General features: G+C 50.5%; 1 protein-coding gene across 6 annotated transcripts in view; it reads right to left on the bottom strand.

The window, feature by feature from the left end:
* The window catches only part of ZBTB7C (zinc finger and BTB domain containing 7C), a 353,805-nt gene that overhangs the window by 50,049 nt on the left and 276,508 nt on the right, over window positions 1-27,248 (bottom strand). Inside the window, exon 2 of one of the 6 annotated variants that reach the window (XM_045042236.1) lies at window positions 4,776-4,992. The exons of the other annotated variants lie outside the window; for them this stretch is intronic. The gene's annotated coding sequence lies outside the window, so the exon portion shown is untranslated. The remainder of the gene's footprint in view (window positions 1-4,775; window positions 4,993-27,248) is intronic. 6 annotated transcript variants of the gene reach the window in all.

The raw sequence follows: 27,248 nt of genomic DNA on the forward strand, positions 1-27,248 counted from the left end.
AGCACCCATCTCCTCTAAATAAGGAGGGTCTTCTGGGTATCTGGATGTTCAGAGGGCAACTGTGAGTGGAAGGGAGTCCTTGTCTTCCTGGGATTCCCTGAGATTTGTGCCCTGGTCACCAAGGACCCAGTTGCTGAAGTCTGTGTTCCCAAAGGAATAAAAGGAGAAACTGGTAATTAGTCAACTGAGCAAAGCAGATGGTCTGATTTCATGCCCACCTGAAAGTAAATGTTTTGGACCTGAACTCTTAAGTGTGGCTGAATTAACCAGATAACAATCAGGCCTGCCCTCCCCCCCCCCCCCATAGAACCATGGAGGCTAATTCTCCCACAGCTGAGCGTAGTGTGAACAAATCAAAAGTCAAAGGTCAAAAAAGTTCCAAAGGTATTTTGGAATGTCCCAGAGGCCTCTTGGTCTTGTGTCTATGAACATTCCAATACAGGAAATCTGCTCCCAATTCCCTTGTGCGAATGGGGGTGACAATTAGGAGAACAAAGTGGGCGACACTTGAAAACACGGCACCGGTGATTCTGATATGGCACCCTCCTCATACACCCCAAACCTCCTGCCTCTTTTTGTGCAATTAATGCACAAAACCAGGGAATGAGGAAGGGGGTGTGGAGCATATCACGCCCCACCCAGGTAGACCGAGCCTAGTACAGGGCCTGGCATGGAGTCGCTGCTTAAGATAGCTTGTTGGACGGATGGGTGGATGGATGGATGGACGGATGGGTGGACGGAGGGAGGAAGGGAGGAAGGGAAGGAGGAATACGCACAGAGAATTTACAGTCAGGGCGTGCATAAAGGACACCAGGGAGTTTAGCTGCTTTAGCATCAGATGCATGTGTGAAAGTGGCAGGAGGTGAACTTCTGAAGGTGTGACAGCTAACTGTAGCAGAAACAACACTTAATGAGCACTTGGTAAGTGCCCAGGCACCACGCCAGGTGCTTTCCATGCCCAGGACTCAAGTCCTGTCTGCCGCACTGCTGCCTCCCTGGTTGCCAGCATAAGATGGGGGGGGGGCGGCACTCCTCACAAGGCTCTTTCCATCCCTTAACCTTCCCCAGCTCACATGGCTGGATTCCAGCCTGAGCATAAGCTGTGTCTACCCAGAATTAGAATGTGTCAGGGTGCATTCAGGAGAGTCTGGGAACAGGTGGCCAAGCATCTGTTGTTTGAAGGAGCAAGCTGCCCACCAAACATGAGTCTTCTAAGGCAGATGGAGTTGAAGCCCTGAAAGGGTCTCAAATGGTTCCCTCAGGGGTGGAGGTGACAGGAGATTTGGGTACAGCTGGCTTTTGTCTCTAAGATAGCCCTCTGGCTCTTCTCCCATGGTTCCAATATCCCTTCGTTCACCTGTTCATTCACTCATTTGAGACGCAAGTATTGAGTACCTATCATGTACCAGGTTCCGCACCAGGGAAGGAGTCCTAAAGGGGGAGGCACAGGAAAATCTAAAGGGGGCGGTGTCTCTAACATCTCTGAGATGGGAACACAAGTCCCCTTGGGGCCTGTGGTACAGGCGTCAACACACAGATGGGGAGGGGGGTTGTCCCACCTCTGTGGAGCACACAGTGTGGCAGGGCACCCTTGACCCACACTCCACAGGGAGTGGCAGGCCCCAGCACGGGGAAGCAAGTTCACAGGTGCACAAGGGAACGGTCATGGGACACCCCGGGGCACACCAAGGGTGGTGGTGAGTGCAGTCCCAGACCACGTGGAAGCTGAGCTGCTGGAAACCCAGTGTTCTTACACTGGAGTGGCAGAAACAACTTGAAAAATAGTGTTTGTTGCTTCCAGTGTGGCCCTAATTTATACCCAGCAAGTATGGCGTGGGAGACACAGGCTATACTTACATTATGGTTGTTAGGAATTATAGAAGGTTGGGGGCGCCTGGGTGGCTCAGTCGGTTAAGTGCCCAACTTCGGCTCAGTTCTAGAGTTTGAGCCCTGCATCAGGCTCTCTGATGTCAGCATGGAGCCTGCTCTGTGCCCCCCTCTCTCTGCCCCTCCCCCACTTGTGCTCTCTCTCTCTTTCTCAAAAGTAAAATAAACACATAAAACATTTTTTAAAGGGGATTACAGAGGAGTTTTCAAATCGAGGTGAAATTCACATAACAAAATCATTTTAAGCCGAACAATTCCCTATATTGTGCCATCGCCACCTGTACCCAGTTCCTCAAACATCCGAAAAGAAAGCCCCATACCCATTTACCACTTGCTCTCCGCTCCCTCTTCCTCAGCTCCTGGAAACCACCCATCAGCTTTCCGAATATTTCGTATAATTGAGACACAATATGTGACCTGTTGCGTCTGGTTTCTCTCACCTAGTGTAATGTTCCCATCGTTCATCCACTTGGGGGCATGTTTCAGCACTTCACTCCTTTCTATGGCTGAACACTATTCCATCGATATACCACAACTTGTCGATTCGTTTACCTGTCGATGGATAGTTGGGGAGTTTCTCCCTTTGGGCCACTGTGAGGAGTGCAATGAACACTTGTGTACAAGCATTTGCCTGAATCCCTGCTTTCATTGTTTTGGGAGTGGGATTACTGAAGGAAAATCATAGCTCTTTGAGCTAGAATGAACTCTAAGGTCAGTTCTTCCAATTTTACGCACAGGGAAACTGAGGCCGTTATTTGCCCTGCTGTGGGCCACCTCCGTGTCAGGATAGGAGGTGTGGCCAGAAGCCAAGGTATCGGAGGCTCTCCCCTTGTCTGTTGCTCACAGTATGGATTCCAAGGTGCCACCTGCACATGATGTTTGTGGGGTGGGTGAATGAAAGAAAACATTTACCCCTGGTTTCTAAAAGTATTACCCACTAGGAAAAGGGAAGTGCCCCTTATCCCATTTCAAAGGTTCAAAGGATCTTGAGGTCGGAATAAAATGAGCCCAGCAACCACCTCCCTTGGAAGAGACAAACGCAACCAGAGTGGGATCAGCGGGTGCTTGTCACTCCATTCCCTAACCTGTCCCCTCCTGGCTACCTCGGCTTCTCCTCGTCACCTCCCGCAGTAGGGGGTGAAGTTGGCTGTGCCTCAGTGAGTCACCGTGGCTCAAGGAGAAGGGGGCCAGCTCACCCCTCAGCCAGAGCCTTGTAGGAGCCATACTCATGGAAGAATGCCCTCACTGGGCAGAGCCAGTGGGCTAAGCCCACTCGATAGGCCAGCTGCTGTCCCATTGGGCTCTCTTGGGCTCTCATGGTACCAAACGATTCCATTTTGCAGGGCATGATGTGGTCCCCAGGACTTCCTGCCTGGGAGGCGATAGGAGGTCTGGGCAAAGGGTCTGTGGTAGTAGAACCTCAGAGGGGACCAGGCAAAGGCAACACCACTGGCAAGAGAGCCTAGTCTGTTGGCCAGTGAGCATGTGGCCAAGGGTTACAGGGCACGGTCAAGCTCCTTCCTTGCCCTTTCACCTCCTCCATCAGCGGGACTGTTGAAACTTAGGTCAGCTGCACAACAAAGCTACCCTAAGGACAGCCCTGCTAAGGAGCAGGGAGGGGCTCGGAGCTCACCACCCCCCACTCTATTCCCCGTGCGGTCCCTGACTGGCCCTGGCCTGGTCATTTGACATCTGGGGGCCCCTGATCCTGCATCCGTAAGGGAAGGAACTGTCTCTGTACCATTCCTTTAAGCTCTGAAGGGCCCTTGGCAGTGACCTCCACACCCGGCAGGTGTGTACCTCACACTGGATGTGGGACAGCAGGCTGTGGCTGACAGCAGCACCGTGTAAAGCGTGGTGAGCTGTCCCGACTCACAGGCTGCCGTGGGCTGGGCCGGTCCCCGTCATGATGCACACAGCTAGCCTCCGAGCCCACAAGGCCAGAGCAGCCACAGAGCCCACGCTTTTCTCAGACTGGCTGTCACCCTGTCCACCGTTCCTCTCCTGCCTCTGTCACTTCAGAGAGTCCGGATGAGCCCGGGGGCTCGCTCCCGCCTCCTTTCCCACTCGGATTCGTGTCTCCTTTCGTCCACTCGTGCTCTGTGTAACCTCTCACCAGTATTACTGCAGCCTTCTTGGGAGCCAGACACCGGCAGACCTACAGCCCTCCCTGGGGAGCCCACGGCGGGGACAGCCAGGCAGCCCCGCACTCGGATAAACACACTCTGGAGGGTTACATCTGAGGACAAGGATGCTCATCCAGAATAATGGGGCAGCAGAAAGGAATGGCTAAGCCTGTTGGGCGGGGCTGAAGAGAGGATCAGAGGCACCTTAGAGGATGTGGCCTCTTGGAGAGCAGAGAGGACAAACGCCTAGAGGCCCTGGACAGGCTGGCCGTGTGGGAACACCTGAAGTGCAGGTAAGAAGCCACATGCTCCCTGCACCCTCCGACTCCCACCCCAGTCCCAGCCAGTCCCCAGCCCCCGGCCTACAGTGGCTCTCTCCTTCCTGTCTCTACAGATCCACAATTAGCATTTCACCACTCCTGATGCTGATGGTTTGCCCTTCTACGACAGATCCCCCGAGGCCCTGGACCTCCTCTCGTATTCTGGTGCCTTCCAGAATCAGGGCTGGGCATGGGACAGCTGGCAAATGGTGCTCCAGGCTGCGGTGCTTCCACCAAGCAGGCGGTCCTTCTGTCCTCGAGCACGTGGAGCAGCAGCAGGGGACAGCGGGATTCCAGCTTGCCCTGGGGACTGACCCCCTACAGAGATACCACAGAGCTTCTCCTCTTACTTGGGGTGAGGCCCTTGAGGCGCATGCACAACAACAGCTAAAATTACGGATCTTCTTAATGCAAATATTCAAGAAGCAGAGTAGAAACCTACCTGCGATGAACACGAGAGCTCAGGGGCCAGCGCTCAGTCCCAGGGCAACTCAACAGCCTCACTTCCGGTGAGACTTGGCAAGGCTCCCGGCCCCGAGAGACGGGCCCTGCAAGCTCACAGCACAGGGGCGCGGAGTCTGTACTTGTGACTCTGGTTTTCTGATGCTCAACACCTCTGGAACGCCCCACGTCATGGCGGGCAAACACATCCGATGGAGCTGTGAAAGGGAGGCGGTTCTGTGGCTGATCTGAAGGCTGTGATTCTGCTCATTCTAAGGACTTCTTTCCAACACCCCCATCAGGGTCCCCCTCCCAGCTTCTTCACTCAGTCCCTGCTCCCCAGTCTCGGCATACTGCCCGCAGTTCAACAGGTGTCCCACGTCAGGTCCAGTTCAGCAAAACGTTTTGAACTCCTACTCTGTTCCAAAGACTCGATACCTGAGCCATCCCACATGGGAGCCGCGAGCCACACGTGGCTACTGGCACATAAAATTCGGCTAGTCCAATGAAGATGGGCCGTGGGTACAAAATATATGCCAGATTGTGAAGCTCTGGCACCAAAAGAGTGGAATACGGCATTCATAACTTTATATGACTTCTATATCGAAATAATAATGATATTATTGAGGAGACTGGGTTCACTAATATACAACACTAAGATTAACCTCACCTATTTCTTTTTCTTTTTTCAGTATGACCACTAGGAAAACTTTAAGGTGCAAGATGTTTCTGTAAGACAGAGCTGGTCTATATACCCAGGGAGGCCAGGAGAAGAAAGTTGGTCCTCACCCTCAGGCTTCACCAGGGTTTGGGGCCCTGGAGTATTCCAAATGGGTTGACATGAAAACAGTGTCCAGGGTGCCTGGGTGGCTCAGTCAAGTCATGACTCTGTCTGACTCTTGATTTTGGCTCAGGTCAAGATCTCACAGTTCATGAGATTGAGCCCCACGTCGGGCTCTGTGCTGACAGCCCAGATCCTGCTTGGGATTCTCTCTCTCTCTCTCTCTCTCTCTCTTCCTCTCTCTCTCTTTCTGCCTCTCCCCGACTTTCGTGTGCGTGTGCGTGTGCGCTCTCTCTCAAAATAAATAAATAAAATTTAAAAATAAAATGAAATGAAACAGCCCCACAAGGCATTTGTTTTCCACATAATTATGCACCATCCCCTTGCACCACCTGCTTGGAGAAGATTCCAACACACCAAATTTCATACAGGGCAACAGAGCGTTAAGGTATCTGGGGCCAGATGTGGGGTCTGATCCATCATTTTCCTCCGCAGGTGAGGCAACAGGTAAAAGTCTTCCACACCAGTCTCCGGACACGAGCACATTGTTGGTCATGCTGTAATTTCGCCAACCCACCTCCGTGACTACCAATCACGTCACTTATCTGCAGGGACCCCAGACGGAACGGAGCCGTCCCTCAGGTTCTCAGCAGAGAAGCAGCAAGCTCAGAGAAGGGCTAGAATCCGGCTGAGAAGGGAAGGGCCATGCAAGCAGTCTCAGCTCCTTGGCCGTCCTCTGGGGCGTTTGGCTGTGGCGAGGTACTGGTCGGGGGGAGGTGTACCACGTGATCAGATACTTGGAAAGAAAGAGGAAGTACAGACAAATCGCGTGCTCTGAGTCCCTTCCACAGGCCGGACATGGTTTTTATGTAATCCCACTACCCTCCCCACAACCCTGCTAGGTGGGTGTGGGCTCAGATTATGGACAAGAAAACAAAGGCTCAGAGGCTTAAGTGACCCAGCCTGGTGCACTCCCCACAGAACGCTCCCCACAGAAAGGATCTGACACATGAAATTGTTGGAGGGTGGGGCCTGGCCGAGAAATCAGGCCACGTGTCCTGGATTCAAATTTCATGAACTAGGTGATCTTGGACAAGTGCTTTCCCCTCTTTTTTAAAAAAAATTTTTTTTTCAACGTTTATTTATTTTTGGGACAGAGAGAGACAGAGCATGAACGGGGGAGGGGCAGAGAGAGAGGGAGACACAGAATCGGAAACAGGCTCCAGGCTCTGAGCCATCAGCCCAGAGCCCGACGCGGGGCGCGAACCCACGGACCGCGAGATCGTGACCTGGCTGATGTCGGACGTTTAACCGACTGTGCCACCCAGGCCCCAAGTGCTTTCCCCTCTTAAACCTCAGTTTCCTTAAAGAGAAAATGTAGCTATCGGTGGACAAGGGCAGTGTTTCTTTCACTTGTGAAAACTATAAGTCACCATAGCATTTTTTTCTTCGTGACCAGGAAATAAACCCGTGTGTGTGTAAAACTGAACGAGAAGTTTGGTTGAATATTTACGTTAAGTGCATACGAGGAAGGTTGATATTTTCTATTCTGTTCTGTTTTTCTATCTCTCTGTATCTTTTTCAGCTGGTGGATTGCCATCCGCTAGATGAATCAAATGACCCCCGTGAGGTTGCCACCTACAGTTTGAAAAACATGGTTCTAAATGATTGATTTCCAAGCACCTCTCCAGAACTAATAACCTGAGGGTTTGTAACTGACGCCAGACTGAAAATCTGTAAGCACCTCGGTCTCTCCTTCCTTCTCAATATTCCTCCTTCCCTTCCAACTCCCTTTCCCCTCCTCTCGTGCTCCCGCCACCCCCACCTCCTCAACAGGCTAAGCAGAGAATTTACCACGTTTCTCTCCACCCAAGGGCACCCTGGCACCAGGGAGGGACAAGAGGAGGCCGCTCTACAAAACGGTGCCTCTGACCCCCAGGTCTTCCTTTCTGGAGGCCATTTGCCAGGACACGGAAATCTCTCTATTACAACGGAATGCTTCTCTGTAATGGACTTTGTTGGAACAGGGCTTTGCCGCCCAATCCAGCAGCAAAACATGTTTCAGAGCCCAGAAAAAAGATGACATTGAGAAGTTCTCCTGATTGTAAACGGTGCCTGTGGAAGGCAGTCCAGTTACTCCTTCCGATCATGAGGCTATAAAGTGCCTTGTTTTAGCAACCCCTTCCAGGAACTTCTTCTTCCTCCTACCTTGTCGCTTCAGTGGCCCAGGACGAGCAGCTGGATGTGCCCTGATCCCACACAGCGGATGCCGAATTGTGTTGGCAGAAGCAGACCTTTAAACACAGCCGAGATATCTGTCTGGGGGTTGTTGCGGGGACAGCCTTAACCTCCTTGCTGCCAAGTGCCTGTGGAAAGCCTCTACACCCAAGCATTCTAGAAGCTTCTGAGGGTGTGAGGCCTCCTCTGCATCCATTACCCCTGGGGGGATGTCCCACTATGAAGTGTGGTGTTGGGAGGCAAGCGGCAGCTAAGAAGGGTGGTGGGGGTGGGGGGGGGTGGGGACAGGGAAGGACGGAGCCCAGCAGAGGCTCAGCTCTCAAAAGGCAGGGAAGGGAACTGGCGGCCAGGAGCGGAGCTCACTGGGGGGCAAACACACGTCGTTCTCTCCCGACTGCTGGCTGTTTTGGGGACCCTCCCTCTACCTGTTGCCTCGACTGGGTAAATGCCTGTGTTTCATTTCTTTTATTTCAATTGTTGTCTTAGGACCTATTCCATCCCGGCCCTGGGTTAACTCTCTTGGAAGTGGCATCAGGTGATTCTTCCGGTCCTGGCCAGTGTTCCCTCACCGCTCCTGTGTCCCTCGGGGCTGACTCCGGTGGGGGCCACAAATCTGAACTTCACTGCGGCCTTCAACATACACCTGGAGACCCCAGTGGGCTGTGAGCCAGGGATGAGTGAACTGCTCAGGCCCCAGCATCAGGTCTTGGCTTGCGCTTATACAGATTTAGACCCAGCATGGCCAAAATCGGCTTCTTGGGACCCTCTGGGCCAGGGCCGAGCACTCTCCCATGCTTCTTGGATTCCTCAGAGGTCCTAGTTTGCAGCATCTAGCAGGACACAGGCAGAAAGGACGGCTGCTTGCATGGGGTGTGGTTTCAGGAGCCGGGAAGAGCCTCTCTCACCCTAATCCCTTTCCTATTGTACCCCCAAGCCACCTTGGTTGTCTGATGCCCATAATTCCACAATCAAACCTTCATTCCTTTGGGGCAAGCCAAACTTGGACTTTAGCCCATATTAAAATGCCCATCCCTGGGAGTGGCATCATTAAAATCTTATCAGTCACTTATCTCTTAGAATGAATAAGTTCATTCAAATAAACTCGGCTGAACTCAAGGGCGTCGTTTGTGTCTGGGCCTCTGCTGGGCCTCCCGGGGGAATGGGAAGGTGCGAAAACATAGTCCTTGCTTCCAAGGCCCATAGGCTCCTTCCTGAGAGCAGGCTTCGAGGAAGGGATAGGAATGTGCCGGACAGAGGAGGAGGAGGGAGAGGGAAAGAAGAGACCCATTTCTGTACCCAAGCACGTTGTGATGCACGCCCAAGGGACTTGTCACTTCCCCCCCTCCCCCACAGAATTTTTCTCACCAGAGAAGTCTGGCACAGGCGCATAGCAGACGGGAATTCATGCTCCCTAAACAAAGGTGAGCCGACCACAGTTGGCATTTCTGCTCTGCTATGTATTAGCCGTGGCTCGGAGTAAGTGACCTAACAAGCTCTCTATGCCCGAGCGTTCTCATCTGTCAAATGCGGAGAATAACAATACCCACCTTCTAGGGTTGTTATGAGGATTGAAAGAGTTGGTAAGCCTGATGGACTTATCATTCCCTAGTAACTTCCAGAATCACTGCAAAGAGATGTAATTGTCTCCTGCTTCAACAGTGGGCCCGTGTGTGCTGCTTGCTCCCAGATAAGATCACGGACAAGGTAATGAGATGTCATATATCGAGGCATTGGTATGCATGTCCCAGTTTATTATAACAAGGCAGGAGAGGCAGCAAAGGCTGGGAAAGACTCTAAAGTTTCCTTCTTTCTTTCTTTAATTAAGAGAGAGGGAGAGGGAGAGAGAGAGAGGGAGAGAGAATGCGAGCGGGGGAGAAGGGCAGAGGGAGAGAGACAGAATCCCAAGCAGGCTCCACACTCGGCACAGAGAGTTAGGATGTGACTGCAGGCCAGAGTCTAAACCCCATGCTCCCTTCACTGAATTATGCTACCTTGTTAAACATAGAATTTTATTTTTATCGGCACATACATATTTGATTTTAAAATGTATACACGTTCGTGAATAAAATTTGGAAAGTAAAAAAAAAAAAATCACGTTAATAAAAAGAAATGGACACCTCTGTTGCTACGTCCTAAAAGCAATTCCTGTTAAAAAGGAGTTGATAATGTGAGTACCCGGCCTGGCCGGGAGGATGTGCTCAGTCTACATTAGCCAGCATTAGTATCTACTGGTAAATCTCTTCAGGGGAAACCGAGTGTTGGCTATGCTGAGCTGGGCTTCGGGCTCAGTGTAAGGCATGCTGGTCATGGACAGATGCTAGGACCTCTTACGGAGGTCTGGGATCTTCAGAGACCCCTCCCTGCCCTGGCCAGTGTCCAGGGCAGGTTCGGTGACTCTGGCCCAGGTGGGAGGCCTCTGGGGGGCTCTGGCTCCTTCTCCAGGATCCCCGGCTGTTGTGCTGACCATGAGTGGGCTGTCTCAGCCAGAGGTGATCAGAGGCCGAGCCACTGATGGGTTAGCGCTTGTCCCAGGCAACTTGTGGTTGTCCCAAGAGGGGCACGCTGGGCAGTTAGGCTGCCTCTCTTCTCTCCCTGCACTAGGGACTCTGAACATTGCTGGCCAATTCACCTTCTCAGCAGACAACTTGGATCATGCCTCCTCTAGCTCCAACACCTTCAATAGGTTGTTGGTACTTTGGACCAACTATGGGTACTTGGTACTTAGTACTTCACCCATGGCATGAAGGAGAATCCCTTAACCTGGCATTCACTCTGCCCCCACCTGCTTCCTGGGCGTTTCTTTTTCTCACTGCTGTTCCCACCTAATAGCCCCAGCGAGCCCTCGCTGAGCTCTGAGGCTGTGCTCTGAACTGCTGAACAACCTCGTGAGGTAGGTACTATTATCACCCTCATTGCATAGATAGGGCACTGAGTCACAGAGAAGTTAAGAAACATACTCAAGGTCACCAAGCTAGCTGGCGGAGCTGGGATTGAATCCCAGTAAGCCAGGCTTCAGACCTGGTGTTCCTATTTGCGGTCCCACGGGGCTACACCCAGGGATCTGTTAGTCTGGATCACTTCCTGTTCCCCCAACACCCGTGCATGGTCCTGCTGAGCGCCCCACTGCTCAGGCAGAACACGTCCTGCCCTGCTTGCTGTCTTGGAGATGCACATGCCATTGTATCTGCCTTATTGGGTTCCAAGGGCTCGTCTGTGCATCCCTGGTCTTCCTACAGCAGCCCAAGCTGGCTTAGGACTATTTGTTAATGAATATATGATGAATGAATGAATGAATGAATGAATATATGATAAATATATGATGTGAATGAATATATGATGTGCAACAGGTTTTAAACTTGGCAAGCACAAAGCATAAGAGACTCTTAAAAACTGAGAACAAACTGAGGGTTGATGGGGGGGTGGGAGGGAAGGGAGGGTGGGTGATGGGTACTGAGGAGGGCACCTTTTGGGATGAGCACTGGGTGTTGTATGGAAACCAATTTGACAATAAATTTCATATATTGAAAATAAATAAACAAATAAATAAATAAACTTGGCAAGCACTCTAATACTTCCCATGTAATCAAGTTCTGTGTTGGAGTGGGTATTTTGTCCCCATTGTGTAAATAATAATAATAATAATAATAATAATAGGTTCCATTTATTAAATGCTTACTCTGTTAGGTACCGTGCTAAAGGGTTACCATGTATTTTCTCAGTAACTGTTTCCAACTATTGTGAGCAGTAGCTTCAATTACCCCATTTCCCAGATGAGAACACTAAGGGTCAGGAATACCAAGGGACTTGCCCGGCAGGTGCTTGGAGGGCCACCCCTGCGTCTTCCAGTGCTGGTTCCTCAGCCCTGGCTATTTGCTATCCAGGATCCACTATCCTCCCAGGTCTGGAGGAGCCACTGAGGGGGCGTCTCAAAAGGAAGACATCTCAGTTCTATGAACAAAGGCAAGATATGAGGAAGTGCCAGTGTATTCGGGTGACAAGGGGGACGCCGGAGTTCCTATGAGAAGGTGAAGTCTCCAAGTCAAAGAGTTGAATACGGTGTAACCTTAAAATATGATTCTTGCCGGCTGAGTGTTAGGGGTCTTACAGATCCCTTTTCAGGATGTGTTTGCTTTAAAAATAGGCTACGTCCGTATTCTTATTCCTAGTTGCTCTCCCACTTCTCAGATTTGATTCGAAGTGGTCAGAGCTGAGAGCTGGGCTCACGCGTGCCACACCCCCACCCTGCCCTGCTCCTGGGAGCTGCCCAGTGGCTGCTGTCTGATGCCTGCTAATCCCAGACTTGGGACCAGTGACCGATCCGATCCCAGGGAAGGTATTTTCCCCAATTTTTCTTATTTCTCGGTGAACTGCTGTTGCCTTTTCACCTTATTCTACTTCATTCTTTCTTTTCTACTCTTTAAAGCTACCATTTACTTTCTGAAAAGACTAAAAGCAGATTTACCTACCCCCCCCCCCCACGTATGTACATACATACACGCATACATGCATACATGTGACGAAGGGCAGCCGTGCTGTCCTCCTCAGCCAGTTCGGGATGTTACTCTGAACATCCACACCTTCGGTTAAATGAAACCAGGCCATGCACGGGCTACAGGGCTAAATGGACTTAGGAAGAGAGAAGTGGTTACAGTGAAAGCATAAAGATTTGGTCTGGGCCTTCACCTTAGTCTCACAGTCTAATAGGAGAGGAACACTGACCCCCCAAATGCCCCCTAGGCTCCCAGTACCTTGGGCTCCACCAAATGAACGATACAGTCGTAAGTTAGCCCCACAGGAGCTTACAGGAGGGACCCACCGCCTTGAGGTCGGGCTGTCAGAGAGCCTAGACCTTGAAGGATGGACAACATTTAGGGACAGAGAAGCTGTAGCCCTAGAAGGGGCTGGGCAGATGGTCTATCAAACACAAGACAAAAATCAGACCTGTATAAACAAAGGCACAACAACAACAAAATGAACGCAGGAGGTGTGTTCGGCCTATCAAGTGGTTCCGTTTTGGTCATGTGATGGATTGATAGAAAGAAACTGTGGATGCGAGCCTGAGAGTAGGCTGGGGTGGGGGGGGCGGGTGGTGGTTGTGAAATTATGGAGCTTCTGCAATGCCGGTCTAAGGAATTTGGCCTTGATTCCTTAAGGGATGAGGCAATGGGGAGCCACAGATGGTTTTTGGATGCAAGAGTGATGCGTTGAAAAGCAATTCGCTTGGTGGTAGCATGTGTGCAATGTCCCTGGACGTGGGCTACCCGTCACAGAGGGAGGAAAGGGGCTCTGAAAAGATGAAATAACCTAAACCCATTATTTCAATTAAGTAGGACAATCTTCCTCACTGCTTAAGAGTGATGCCCGGCCCAGACTTAAGGGTCAGGTTCAGAAAGCAGGGACCCTGCATTTGTCATTCCTCTAACTCTGCTAGGTGGTTCTGATGTACATGAAAGCAGTACCCTCACTCTGCACTGTGCACGCCGACCACCCCAGAATCATTAAAATACAGATTCTGATTCAAGACGCCTAGGGAGGCGCCTAAGAGTTTGCATTTCTTTTTTATATATTTTAAACGTAGTTCTTAATTTTTTATCAAAATTTTTTTAACGTTTATTTATTTTTGAGATACAGAGAGACAGAGCATGAACGGGGGAGGGTCAGAGAGAGAGAGGGAGACACAGAATCTGAAACAGGCTCCAGGCTCTGAGCTGTCAGCACAGAGCCCGACGCGGGGCTCCAACTCACAGACCGTGCGATCGTGACCTGAGCCGAGGTCGGATGCTTAACCGACTGAGCCACCCAGGCGCCCCTTAATTTTTTATTTTTAGAGAGATTCTTTTTTTTTTTTTTAACGTGTACTTACTTGTCTTTGAGAGAGTGTGCAAGCGGGGGAGGGGCAGAGAGAGAGAGGGAGAGAGAGAACCCAAACCAGCCTCTGGAAGCCTGATGCGGAGCTTGAACTCATGAACTGTGAGATCATGACCTGAACCGGAGTCGGATGCTTAACCGACTGAGCCACCCAGATGCCCCAAGAGTTTGCATATCTAATGAGCTTCCATCGGGTGCTGATGCTCCCAGTTCAAGGGCCACACTTTGAGCAGCAAGGAGACAAAGTTTTGCCCTAACCCTAAATAGTTGTTTTCCACCCTTCAAAGCTTAAAATAAATAAATAAATAAATAAATAAAACCCCAAAACCTTTTACCTGGGTACTTCAGCCTAATTAATTAGACGCTGAGGTTGCAGCCAGACCTGGGTATAGTTTAAAAGGTCCCCGCGTGCATCCAGAGCAGGCAGGGCTGAGATTCTCCATCCCTAACTCTGGAAGGTAAGCCTCGTCAAGGGTAGTCCCCCGATTCAGAGCTGAGTGCTGGCGGCAGGAGTATGGCCAGCAAGCAGAGCAGTGAGGTGGACAGCCCTGAGCCCTTCTTGCCCTTGGCTGACAGCCGGCACTCAGGAAGGTTCACATGGGGTGGGACGCAGGCATGGAAAGTGACGGGAAAACACCCACATCCAGAGACAGCATGTGCTTTTTCCTATAAGCCCCTGGATTTTGCCAGGTCATAAAAGGGGAAGGCGAGGCGGGGGCTCGCACGAGGCAGTCACATGGCCCGTCTCTGTGTGCCAACTTCGAAGCAGGGGTGCTCGGCCTGCGGAGAGGAAATGTGTGCTCTGGGGAGCTCCTCCAGCTGGCTGGCTGGCAGCCAGGGGCGGCTGGCTCTTGGGGTTTGGTTACCCGTTCCCGATCCTGGGGTGCGAATCTCTAGCAAGGGGAGTTCTTGCCCGAGGAGTTCAAAGCCGCTTGCCATGACACCTAGAGAGTTCTGGACACCATTCTGCCCTTTCCTGAGCCATCACAGTCTCTGGGCACAATGCTGAGCTGGCCTTACAGATGAGTCAGGAAGCAAGAAGGACCCTCTCTTTGTTCCTGCTCATTTAAAGGGCCTGGCTGAGCTGAGCATGCTCAGTGGGGGGCACTGAGAAAGAAAAAGGAGTAGAGGATGGTTGATGAGCAAAGGGGGGGGGGCGTCGGGGGAGTGGAGATAGGTCAGCCCTAGGAATGCTCAGCATGGTCCTGGCCGGTCTTTTGAGCCTTCACGCCCCCAATCCCCTCCCAAAGCCTTCACTTCCAGAAAGGTTGGCCAACTAGGCACCTCGGCTGCAGGATGAGCATTTCCTGCTCTGCTATCTGAAGCGGACCCACCCCCCTTCCTGCCATGTCTTGTCGGGGGACTCCAGCCCATCATGCTCTTTCCTCTCTGAGCTCTTGCCACAGATGTGCCCTGGGTACCCTTATCTCTTTATGCAACTTCTCCCTGCAGCTGTGCTAGCCCACAGAAATATAGTATAAGCCACACATGCAATTTCAAATAGTCTGGCAGCTGCATAAAAAGGAGTAAACAGGGGCGCCTGGGTGGCGCAGTCGGTTGAGCATCCGACTTCAGCCAGGTCACGATCTCGCGGTCCGGGAGCTCGAGCCCCGCGTCGGGCTCTGGGCTGATGGCTCAGAGCCTGGAGCCTGTTTCCGATTCTGTGTCTCCCTCTCTCTCTGCCCCTCCCCCGTTCATGCTCTGTCTCTCTCTGTCCCCAAAATAAATAAACGTTGAAAAAAAATTAAAAAAAAAAAGAAGTAAACAAATTGTAGCCATATATTTTAACCGACTATGTCCAAGATATGATTGGTTCAAGATGTATCGATCATGATGTAAGTCCCTTTTTTTTTTCTTTTTTTGAGGCGAGGGGGTGGGGAGGGAAGAAGGGGGCTGCCATCGAAATCTAGTATTTTTTTTTTTTAATTTTTTTTTTCAACGTTTATTTTATTTTTGGGACAGAGAGAGACAGAGCATGAACGGGGGAGGGGCAGAGAGAGAGGGAGACACAGAATCGGAAACAGGGTCCAGGCTCCGAGCCATCAGCCCAGAGCCTGACGCGGGGCTCGAACTCACGGACCGCAAGATCGTGACCTGGCTGAAGTCGGACGCTTAACCGACTGCGCCACCCAGGCGCCCCACTAGTATTTTTTTTTTAAGTAGGCTGCACGCCCAGCCCGGAGCCCCGCATGGGCTGAACCCACGGCCCCAAGATCAAGACCTGAGTTGAAATCAAGAGTCGGATGCTTAACTGACCAAGCCACCCAGAAGCCCTGAAATCCAGTATTTTATATATTCGTGGGGAATATATACATTTGGGGTAGCCACATTTCAAGTGCTCAGTAGCTACACGCAGCTCATGGCTATTGTGCCGGACATCTCTAGCCTGTATGCACTCTGAAGGCAGGAATCATTTTACGAGAGCTCACAGACACATTGGAAGTGAACGCTGAAGGAAATCTTAGGACTACCTGGTCCAACTCCTGCACTCTGCACGTATGGGAACAGCCTCAGCCCACGAAGGAAGTGGCTGGCTCTGCCTCCCAGCGTGGCGAGAGGCTGCGGCCAGTCCAGAGCTCCAATCTTGCAAACAGAACCTTAACGATCGTTTGGGTGCTGTGCCGTCTCAGGCTGTGTGGCCTCCCCGGTGCCGGGAGACTCCACCCCCTCGCCCACGGTGGGTTCCCGAGAAAGGTGTCCATTGATCGGTGCCCACTGATACCTTAGGGGCCACTCAGGGGGCCTCCGTTTAGCCACGTGGCAGAGTCCAGCGCTCTGAGGGTTCCCACTCAAGCCAGTGCCTCCCTTCACCCCCAACTCCAACCCTGGGTTCAGCCGTGAAGAGATAAGTACTCAGGAGGAAGAGCCTCTGGCAAGCAAGCGGAGTGTGGATGCCAATCACACAATTCTTGGCAACAGAAGGCATCCTGGGAATCATTAAGGTGCCGCTATTGTAATAATTAGGGGACCATCCATCGAATCAGCCTGAGTGCCTGTTTCTCCAGAGCGGGTCCATACTTTCAGACACTGAGCCTTGGCTGAAAGGACAGAGGCCGCCTCCACTTACTAGACTCACCGTTTTGTTTTGTTTTTCATTAAGTTTATTTATTTATTTTGAGAGACAGAGAGAGAGCGGGGGGGGGGGGGCAGAGAGAGCAGGAGAGAGAGAATCCCAAGCAGGCTCCGCATTGTCAGAGCAGAGCCCGACACGGGGCTCGATCTTGCAGATCGTGAGATCATGACCTGAGCTGAAATCAGGTGTCGAACACCGAACCGACTGAGCCACCCAGGCGCCCTAGACTTGTTGTGTCAATCAGTGCTCCCCATGCCCGCTGCAAACCTGAGCATCCTCCACACTCTGAACACCGGAGGCTCACTGGGCACCCCCCGGGTGAGCCCGGGCACCTCCGGAGCCCTCAGCTGAGTGCGCACCTTGCAGGGAGCAGCTGTGCCCAAGCCTGTTTATGCCAGTCGAGCTAGTTATTATTTCACAATTTAATGGAATGTAAACAGATGAAATGGAAGTCCAAAAAGAAAGCACGTTGAAGTTTTCACGCAAACAAAATTGGTAGTCTCAAAGGTGAGTCATTGCAAAAATGCTGTTGGATGAGGTGTGGATGCGATAAGAAAATATTGGAAAGCAAACCAGGAACCTAGAAGGATTTCGCGCACACGTAGGCTTTGCATGTGTCTTTACGTTCTTCGCTTTGATACATCCATTTGAGAAACCTCAGAAGATGCCTTATTTATGGGGATGTTTATGCAGGAACAGTGGGGAACCCGAACTAGTAGACTCATAATCAAATAAAAGGACTTGACTTGGCCTCAAAAGATTGGTGAGGAAATGCACCTTCAAATGGTCTAAGTTAAAATAAGACATTCAAGGTATTCATGTACCTTTAGTTTCCGACGCCTGCCTTAACTGTTTTTTTGTTTTTTATTTTTTGATGGTGGGGGGTGGTGGAGTGGGGGCAGCTGACCGATTGACTACAGGTTCTGATCAAGTAGATAAAAGTTGATGGGGCCAAATGTTTGCTCAAGGGGAGAAGCCCATGAAACACAGCTGGTCTCCACTGAACATTGAGGTTGGAGGTATACAGGGTTTGCAATTTTTGGAAATGTTTTATTTATTTTTGAGAGAAAGAGTGTGAGCACAGTTGGGGGCCAGAGAGAGGGTGGGGGGCAGAGGATTCTAAGTGGGCTCCTCGCTGACAGCAGCGAGCCCAAGGCGAGGCTTGAACTCATGAACCGAACTTTGAGATCGTGACCTGAGCCGAAGTTAGACGCTCAACCGCTCAACCGAGCCACCCAGGTGCCCCAGGGGTTTGCATTTTAATACAGGGGGCTCCTATTGATCAAGGACCAGTCTGGACCAGGTAATTCAACAGAGAGCATTCAGTGTGAGGGAACTCATGACAAACAATGGTGGGAAGCTGCTAGAATACCCAGAGAGCAGATGGTGTCAGCAGAGTGTAGCAGACTCCAAGGCCAGAGCCATGGTGGGTCACCTGGGAGGAGCTGGAGCCACAAACAGGACACAGGCATGGTGGAGATGCCACCAGATTCACTGCCCTCCTGGCCCAAGCTGGGGTCTCCCATGGGCCAAATCCAGCCAGAAGCCCACTGGCTGGCAAGGGAGCACTGCTCAGGCTCCCGGCGTGCAGAGCAAGGAAGAAACGCATCTGAGGACAAACGGGCCCGGGATTGGCCCAGGTCTCCCGAAATCCCAAAAGTCCCCCTTGAAGAAATCGGCGTGGAATCTAAGGCTGATCGTGGAAAAGGGAAGAGTTGGGGCCAGGGCTGTCCTCCTGGTGCCTTACAATGGCTCTATAACAAGTGACTGCCTGTCCTGAGGCTGGCCGGACAGCAGGAAAAACAGTGGCAGGGATTCCTTCGGATGTAAACATAGGAGTTCACAGAAGAGGAAGCAACAAAGTGCCCGGGGAAATCAGGAGAATTCACTGTGAGGCAACGCCACGTTGCACCTGGCTTTTGAAAGTTCTTTCCTCAAAGCTCTTTAGGTTTCACAGGCTTCCTGTTGACGCTAAGCAAAATCCGAAGTGGGGCTAATTTAATCGGCCACGGCACTCCGTCGTGGCTGTTGTCCAACTGCTGTCCTGGAGTCCTGGCTGCCTGGATAATGATGCTCTCACCTGCCTGGGCCCCTCTCGTTTTCCCCTCATGTTTTTACTGCACGTGCAGACCTTCTGGGGACCACCAGGATTAGGCAGCTAATGTTGCGGGGGGGGGTGGCACGTCCTAACTGTGGCACTTGACTGGCATTGAAGAGACTTTGCTTCTGGCAACCATCGGCCGGGTGTCTTAGGGCCGGGTCACTCCGCCTCCTGGGTCCAGGGTCCCCGTTCGTGAAAGAGGGGGCTGGACTGACCTTCTACATTTTAGGGTCATCCCTCCGACGTTAGTTTTTGTCATACGGGCCTCTAAATGGAGACGAGGGAGAAAAGGGACGTTAGGGAGAAGGTAGATGGAGTCCAGGCAGACTTTGGAGGACGTCTAATAAAAAATTCCTCGGATGAGATTTCCCCCCCACCCCCGTTATCACATGCTTTTCCCCCTAAAAGCGGAATTCTACGAAATAAATCCTAGTGAATTGAGGGTTCTGGTTACTTGGGGTGCAATTAATCAGGGTTTTACTGCATTTCCAATTGCAGTGAGTTACACAGTGGTTTGCATATGCGGTAACTTCTTAAGTGACTTCTGTTCCCTGACCTCATATCTGTTTCATTAAAATTGAACACTTTGAAACGAAAAAGGGAGCATGGAGCAGAATGGTTCCACCTGGACACAGCTCTGGGGAAACAGCAGTCAAGGTGATGAAAAGCGGCGTCCAACCATGCCCATACATTAGCCACCCTGCCTGAAAGGCAGTAATTGTATTTTCGACCACACTTTACAGCACTTTTCAACCTGGCCAGGCCTTTCCTAGGTTATTCTTCTCACTCTGGGGCAGGTAAATTTGGTACAAAAATCTCCCCCAGCCCCTTCCTGGTACTCCAAAACCATAACTTAACTTGGGCTGGCTAAGCAATGTGAACAGATTATCTCAATACGGTCAAAATGCTGTGCATCAGAACTCGAGCATTCGGGAGTCTGGAGAAACATAAGGGGCTCTGTAGCAGGCAGTGGTGTTGCCATTTTACACAGAGATGGATCAGAGGTCTGCAAAAGCAAAGCCATTTACAGACCTGCACACTTCTTCAAGCCAGACATCTCGTGGTCAAAGCAAAAGACCTGGGTGTAAGCTTCGAGGAGAGTTCTGGGGCAGGGTCCGCCAGGCGGGATCTCTACATCTGATTATTAGGTGAATGAATGAACCAGTGGGCTTTGCTGAGTTGTCCTCCTGCAGCCGGCAGATGGCTGTCTCCTACCCTTGCTTCCCCTTGAGTATCCAGATGGAGAAAAGCCTATGGCCTACAAGCTGACAAACAGCAGGTAACTCCTATGCAGAACCCGGAGATGCACAGAAAGCCGTATTTCAATCAGGCGGGTGGACTACGGCCAAGGCAATCACCCAGCCTCTCCTCATAGCTGCCCTTTCTCCTGGAAACTTCAGTTACTGTCCCTTGACACCCAGCGCTCTGGCTTTATTGGGGGCTCGGATCCTTGGTCCCCTGAAAGCTCTCCCGCCCCTCTTCTAGAAGTGCCTTTTAATTCAGGCAGGTAAACACGGTTGCCTTCCATTAGCAGGACAGAGGAAAAGGAGAATGTGCCACGTGTGAGAATCTGATTAGAAAACTAAAAAAGTAGACGGCATTTGGGTTCCTTCAGAGAGTGTGTGAGAGCAAGCCAGAGCGGAACAGAGGAAACTGAATCACAGGCCTGATCCCTTACACACAGGTCACAAGCCGAGCTGTCGCTTCTTATGAAAGTTCTGAAATGCTAAGTTCTCTGACTGCAAATGCACTTGCAGTCAGTGCAGGATCCTTACGGAGAAAGGAATTGGGACTCCTAATGACATCAGCATGGTTGCAAATTGCTTCCTGGGCTCTGGCATGACTTTATCCGTATTTTTTTCTTTTCTTTTAAAATAATTGTCAGGATGTGACAATATTTGATGGGAGAGGGTGAAAGGGGAGGACAGGGTCTGGCTGGATGATAACAGGTTGTTTGGGGGGCTGAGGGCACTGCTCGGCCAGGGACGGGGGTCAGTAGGGAAGGGACAGTTGACGGGATGCTTCCCTCTGAGGTCAGAAGTCTGAATCTTGACATGACCTTGAAACCTATGAATAAATGTTGTCTCATCTTGTGGGGAGTTTGAGAGAAATGGGTGGAGAGAGGGCAAGGGGGTGTGGTGAGCCAAGTCAATACAGTGATCCTGCCCCCGGGATCTGCTTTTTGGCAGGTATCAGAGTCAGCGTGGGGTCGAAGTCACTTTTCCTTACTAGATTTGCCAGTCCCTCAAGGGAAGGCTGAGTTTTACTGATGTCTGTATCTTTGCCCCGGCTACTGTCATTGCCATTATTGCTACAACCATTACCACTGTGGCGTCCATCACGACTCTCAACGTGTGGTCAGCAAATACACAGAATAAATAGAAAGGAGCCACCTTTGGGAGTGTCTGGCCAGCCCTCAATGACCCTCTTTTCCTGAAATCTGGCTCCTCTCTCACCTCCTAAGGTTCCTCATACTAAGGAACCCTGTTCTTTGACCATTGTTGACTAGATCAAAGGTAGATACCTGACTTAGGCTAGGCTAGCCCAGACTTTCTCCACATGTGGTTAGACCTGACAGCCATTTAAATGAGGATCTCCTAGAATGCAAATTGGTGCAGCCACTCTGGAAAGCAGTGTGGAGGTTCCTCAGAAAATTAAAAATAGACCTACCCTATGACCCAGCAATAGCACTGCTAGGAATTTACCCAAGGGATACAGAAGTACTGATGCATAGGGGCAATGTTTATAGCAACACTCTCAACAATAGCCAAATGGAAAGAGCCTAAATGTCCATCAACTGATGAATGGATAAAGAAACTGTGGTTTATATACACAATGGAGTACTACATGGCAATGAGAAATATGGCCCTTTGTAGCAACGTGGATGGAACTGGAGAGTGTGATGCTAAGTGAAATAAGCCATACAGAGAAAGACAGATACCATATGTGTTCACTCTTATGTGGATCCTGAGAAACTTAACAGAAACCCATGGGGGAGGGGAAGGAAAAAAAAAAGAGGTTAGAGTGGGAGAGAGCCAAAGCATAAGAGACTCTTAAAAACTGAGAACAAACTGAGGGTTGATGGGGGGGTGGGAGGGAGGGGAGGGTGGGTGATGGGTATTGAGGAGGGCACCTTTTGGGATGAGCACTGGGTGTTGTATGGAAACCAATTTGACAATAAATTTCATATATAAAAAAATAAATAAATAAACGAGGATCTCCTATAACCCTCTTCTCTCATGCGCAAGGAAAACCAAAGACAGATAATCTGTAGAGATGAAAAGATTAATCAATTGTATAGAGAGGAGCCAAGACGAGACAGCATATGGCCCAGAAAGACAAATATTGAGAAAATAATTGGTTGCCAATGGCTTTCCTGGTTCCATGAAGTCCGGTGACTGTAGTGTTTTCCCAGAGTTTAAGACCTATAACCTATCCCTGTACCCTTGTAACACATGGTATTTTCACCTTAAGCTACCTTGAGTTGGTTTTCTTCACTTGCAAGCCAAAGTGTCTTTAAAATTTTTTTTTAAGTTATTTATTTTTGAGAGGTAGATAGAATGCGAGCAGGGGAGGGGCGGAGAGAAAAGGAGACACAGGATCTCAAGCAGGCTGCAGGCTCTGAGCTGTCAGCACGGAGCCCAATGCGGGGATCAAACTCACAAACCATGAAATCACGACCTGAGCCAAAGTCAGTCACTCAACCAACTTAGCCAGCCAGGCGCCCCGTTTTACTCGCAACCCAGTGTCTTAACTAACACCACGTGACTACGACCACCGTAGTTGTCTCAGCAGGCATCACCACTCAATCACAGCAGTCTTCCAGCAAGCCTCGGAATCCTTTGTCTGCAAACCACTACCAACTGAGCCAAGTTAGTAGATAAAGATAAAAATCTGCTGGCATAAACAAACCCCACAAACTGCTGGCTAACTCAGTCTGTGACGGGCTGAGGACCAAAAAGAGTACAAGAGAAGAACATGGGAGGGAACGATTCATTCTGAGCATGGACTTGACCATTGCGTGGGATTTATCGAGGCAGAGGTGGACAGGATACGCTTTGGGCGAGAGAGGACATGGGCAGCGTTTGTGGATCAAGTCACAGTATGGTGGAAGGACCCAATATTCCCCTTTGTGTCTTCCTAATCACAGATTACCAGGCTGTCTCTGGTTCTGGGAATACCTTTTTTGTTAGTTTTTTGTTGCTTAGGATGTTGTTAGGATGCTCTAGAAAGATCTGCTTGGAAAAGGAGCACTAAGCAAAGCCAAAAGTTGGCCTGAGCTACCGTAGGGATGCTTGTTCTCCCACTGTTTCCCAGTTCCCTGTGGGATTTGGAGGAAGGACCACATGACTTGGTACGTGTTGGTTTCCAGGTCTGGCTTTATCACCACTGCACTCTCTGTCCTGAATCTTGTGCTTTGGCTTCCCAGAATTCATTCTACCTGTTTTAGCCACAGTTTCTTTTTTTTCTTTTTTCTTTTTAGTTTATTTATTTTGAGAGAGAGAGAGAGAGAGAGAGAGAGCAGGGGAGGGGCAGAGAGAAAGGGAGAGAGAGGGAGAGAGAGAATCTCAAGCAGGCTCCACACTGTCAGCCTAGAGCCAGATGTGGGGCTGGAACCCATGAACCATCAGATCATGACCTAAGCCAAAATAAAAGAGTCAGACGCTCAACCAACTGAGCCACCCAGGAGCCCCTAGCCACAGCTTCTGATTTCCAATTGTGCGAGTTTTGGCTCCCACTTTGGACCATGCGGTGTGAGAGGACTCCATAACTGGTTTCAAGGTGAAGTGTGTGACTGGGCATAAGCCAATCAGAGTTCCATGCTCTGGCTGCAGGGATTGGTTCAGGGACAGACATGTGACTCAAGACAGCCAATCAGCCCCACCAAAACAAACCCTAAGGCTTTGTCTTTAACAAACAGCAAGAGGTGTTCTCTTTTTTTTCCTGCTGGGCTTGAGCTGGAGAGGGTGTGAGGCTGTCCCTGCCGCTACCCTCTTGCCTCTTTGCAGACCTGAGAATGAAGCAAAGACAGGAGACAAGAAACCTGCATCCTGAGCTTACGGAGCCTGGATGCAGGGATATCTGAATCTGACCCTACCCACGAATCACTGCATTATGTAGCCAATACATACTGTTTCGTTGAAGCCAGTTTTCTCTCATTTGCATCCAAAAAAGTCTGATTACGCTCTGGGTTGGTTACCTCATCAATAACATGGGGTTAGCAACGCTATCCTTTTGCATGGGACTGCTCCCAGGAATGACTGAGTGCCTATAAAATGCTGTATCAATTAGCAAATAGGCTCTAGCTGTAAATGATAACACCCAGTCCAATAAGTGGTTTCAGGAAGGGGCACCCAGTGTTCTGCAGAGAAAAATGAATGTGAAATGTGTTGTCTCATCTTTTACAAAATTTAGCCCAGCACATGCCCTCCAAGGACAGGCGCTTAATAATAATAGTCAAGGGCTAAAAGTCGTTGAAAGAACACACCTCCCACGCTTCACCATTGACCCTGGGCGCTCTCCCCAATCTCTCCACACAGGGCGACAGGAGCCCGAAGAGGTCCCGTGCTGTAGATAGCATTGAAGTGGACTTCCACTGTCACTCTGGCTTTAGACGACATTTTCCGACCACCCAGCACTCCCCCCCCCCCCATATACACCCAGGCCTGCCTGTTTTGAAAACACCCAGCTCTTCCCGTTTTACCAGAGGGTTGGGAGAGGTTGCAGGGGAGGGACTGGGCAAGTCTGATGATTGAGTGTGATCCCTTAATGAACCGGTAGGATGTAGCCCCCAACAACCAGCCTCCCTTGCCAGTTGGGGTGCAGGGGGAAGGTCAGACAGCCCCAGCTGGTTCTGATAAGGAGCCTGGTTATCACCAGCCGATCTCAAGTAGCTGGAGCTTTTCCCCACCCACCGGGACAGGTACAATGGCTCCATTAATGGCCTTGGTTGTCCAAATATCATTCATCACTCACGACAAGCCAAATAAAAGGCGAAGGGTGCTCCCTCTGACACTTACTCCTGAACGCAATTCACTTTTAAATTATTTGTGCCTCCTTTACCCTGCAGGGCTGTAAGCCTTTCCAGGCTCCTCCGGGGGAAGCCTGAGCCCAGAGCCGCTCCCGGGAATGGGGCGCCCACACCCCCACGTCTTTGGCAGCGGCAAACTCTCCAGTTGGTTTCCCTTCGCTCCTCTCCCATCACCCGCCCCCTCACCCTGGACATTTGGTTTGGGGGAGGTGGACACGTTCTCCCAGGTTTTTCTCATCAAGTGCTCCCTTTTTAACTTTTCCTCCTTCGTCAGCAGATTAGGATTGGAAATAATTTACGTGCAAGTAGGTGATTCTACAGTTCAGCTTGCACGCTTGACAATTAACTAAATAAACTGCTTGGGGTCACTTGGATTAACAATTCACAGACTTCCCCGTGACAGGCAAAAGTTAAACCCCTCGGCGTGCAGGACCTCCCCACGGGGCAGGAGGAGGCTGGTTCTGCGGGAGGGAAATTCTAGGCATCTTATTATTCACCCGCTCCCTTTCCAGTTCTGACCTTAAGAGTACTCTTAACCTTCCTCCTCCAGCTTGCTAATGGGGAAATAAATCTTGGGAGAGTATCTTAAATTCTTTTTTATCACAGACTGTATCACCGAGATAATAAGACCAGCCTTCAGAGTAACCATTAAGCCACAGAAGGTGTGGTCATCATTTATGATTTTTTTAGCCTTAATTGCTAGACAGACACTTTAAGTGGGAAGTCTGTCTAATGAGCCCAGTCATTAAAACATCAAAAACTGTTATCTGGGGTTTCTATTTTAGTTAGACATTACATTATTTTAATAAGGGGGCCGCATTTCTTGTCACAGGGTTTGGTAATGGAGGCTGAAGCAACCCCCCGGGGACTGGGGGAGGGAGAGGCAGACTTGCCTTTGGAAAACAAGGTCGCAAATCAAGACTGAGCTCTGGAAGGGGGATGCAGATGAGCAAATCTGGGAACCCAAGTGGGAGGAGGGCCTGCCGGTCTGGCCACGGAGACTGGAACCGCACCCTCGCCCAGGACAGGGGGAAGGCAGGTAGCGGGATGTTCTGGGCCTCAGTATGCTTCGTGTCTGCTTTCTGAGCCGTTGCTACAGCTCTGTGCACAGTGTCCTTGGCCTGGAAGGGCCTCCCCTCTTGGACACCTCCTCGTGGCCCGGGGGGATGCCCCTCTTGGACACCTCCTCGTGGCCCGGGGGGATGTGGGCAGCCTGCAGGCCCAGCCCAGTGCCGGGCTCTGCGAGGCCCCCTTCTCCACCAGCTCCCTATTTCTCCTTCCTCTGGACCCCCACAAAAGGTGTGCTCAGTGCTCCCTGTGCAGCACTCCGGTCCACACCGGACATTCTCGCACTGAAGGCTCCAGATTCTGACAGTCACTGTTGGCTACATTTTACTGATCTGGACCAGTTACCGCCCAATGGAAATATGATGTGAGCTACAAATCCAAGCCACGCGGGTAATTTCAAAATTTCCAGTAGCCATATTTAGAAAGTTAAAATAAGCAGGTAATTTTACTTTTAACAGCATATTTTCTTTAAACCAACACATCCACAATATTATCACTTCAACATGTAATCGATATTTTTAAAATGGCTAATGAGCTGTTTTACATTTTTTTTTTTTTTTACACTAGGTCTTACAGCGCATCTCAGTTTGGAGTAGCCACAGTTCAAGTGCTCAATAACTACATATGGGGTAGAGGCTACTGTTTTGGACAGAACAGGTTTAAATAGATTTTCCAAGTAACTAACCGTTACTGAACACTTACTCCGTGGCAGGCACTGTTCTAAGCAGTTTATGTGCATTAATTCACTTAACAGTCACCACGACCCCATTGAGTAGATGCTATTATGCCCATTTCACAGATGAGCACACTGAGACACAGAGAGTTTGGGTAATCTGTTCCACACAAACACACAGAGCTTGTGAGTGCTACCACTCAAATGGGGCACATGGTAGGTGTGGGCTCAGCCTGTCTTTGATATTCCACCATTAGCCCCATGCCCCTTCTAAATTCAGCTGAGCCCTAGAGGACTGGCAAACGTAGTGACAAATTCCCCACCAAACCGAGCCATCTGGGAGCAGGAGGTTCCCTCCCTCAGTGTGGCTGACATCCCTGGGCTCGGGAGCCGCAGGTAACCACCAACTGCCTGTCTGGGGCCATATGTCTAACACGAGGACATCCTCCTCCTAGAAAAATTGCCAACATGTAGCCATTATTGTGAAGAAAAAAAAAATCCAGAGGGTATCCTTAAAAAGACGGCATTAAAAAAACCCCAACTTCTTAAAAAGCTTCTGACACTGACAACTTCAGAAGAACACCCTCAAATCCACGCTCGCACAGTAGGAGGGCAAAAGGTAACAACAGGAAGTTGCTCTC

This window comes from Felis catus, chromosome D3, assembly GCF_018350175.1.
Source record: "Felis catus isolate Fca126 chromosome D3, F.catus_Fca126_mat1.0, whole genome shotgun sequence".
NCBI lineage: Eukaryota > Metazoa > Chordata > Mammalia > Carnivora > Felidae > Felis > Felis catus.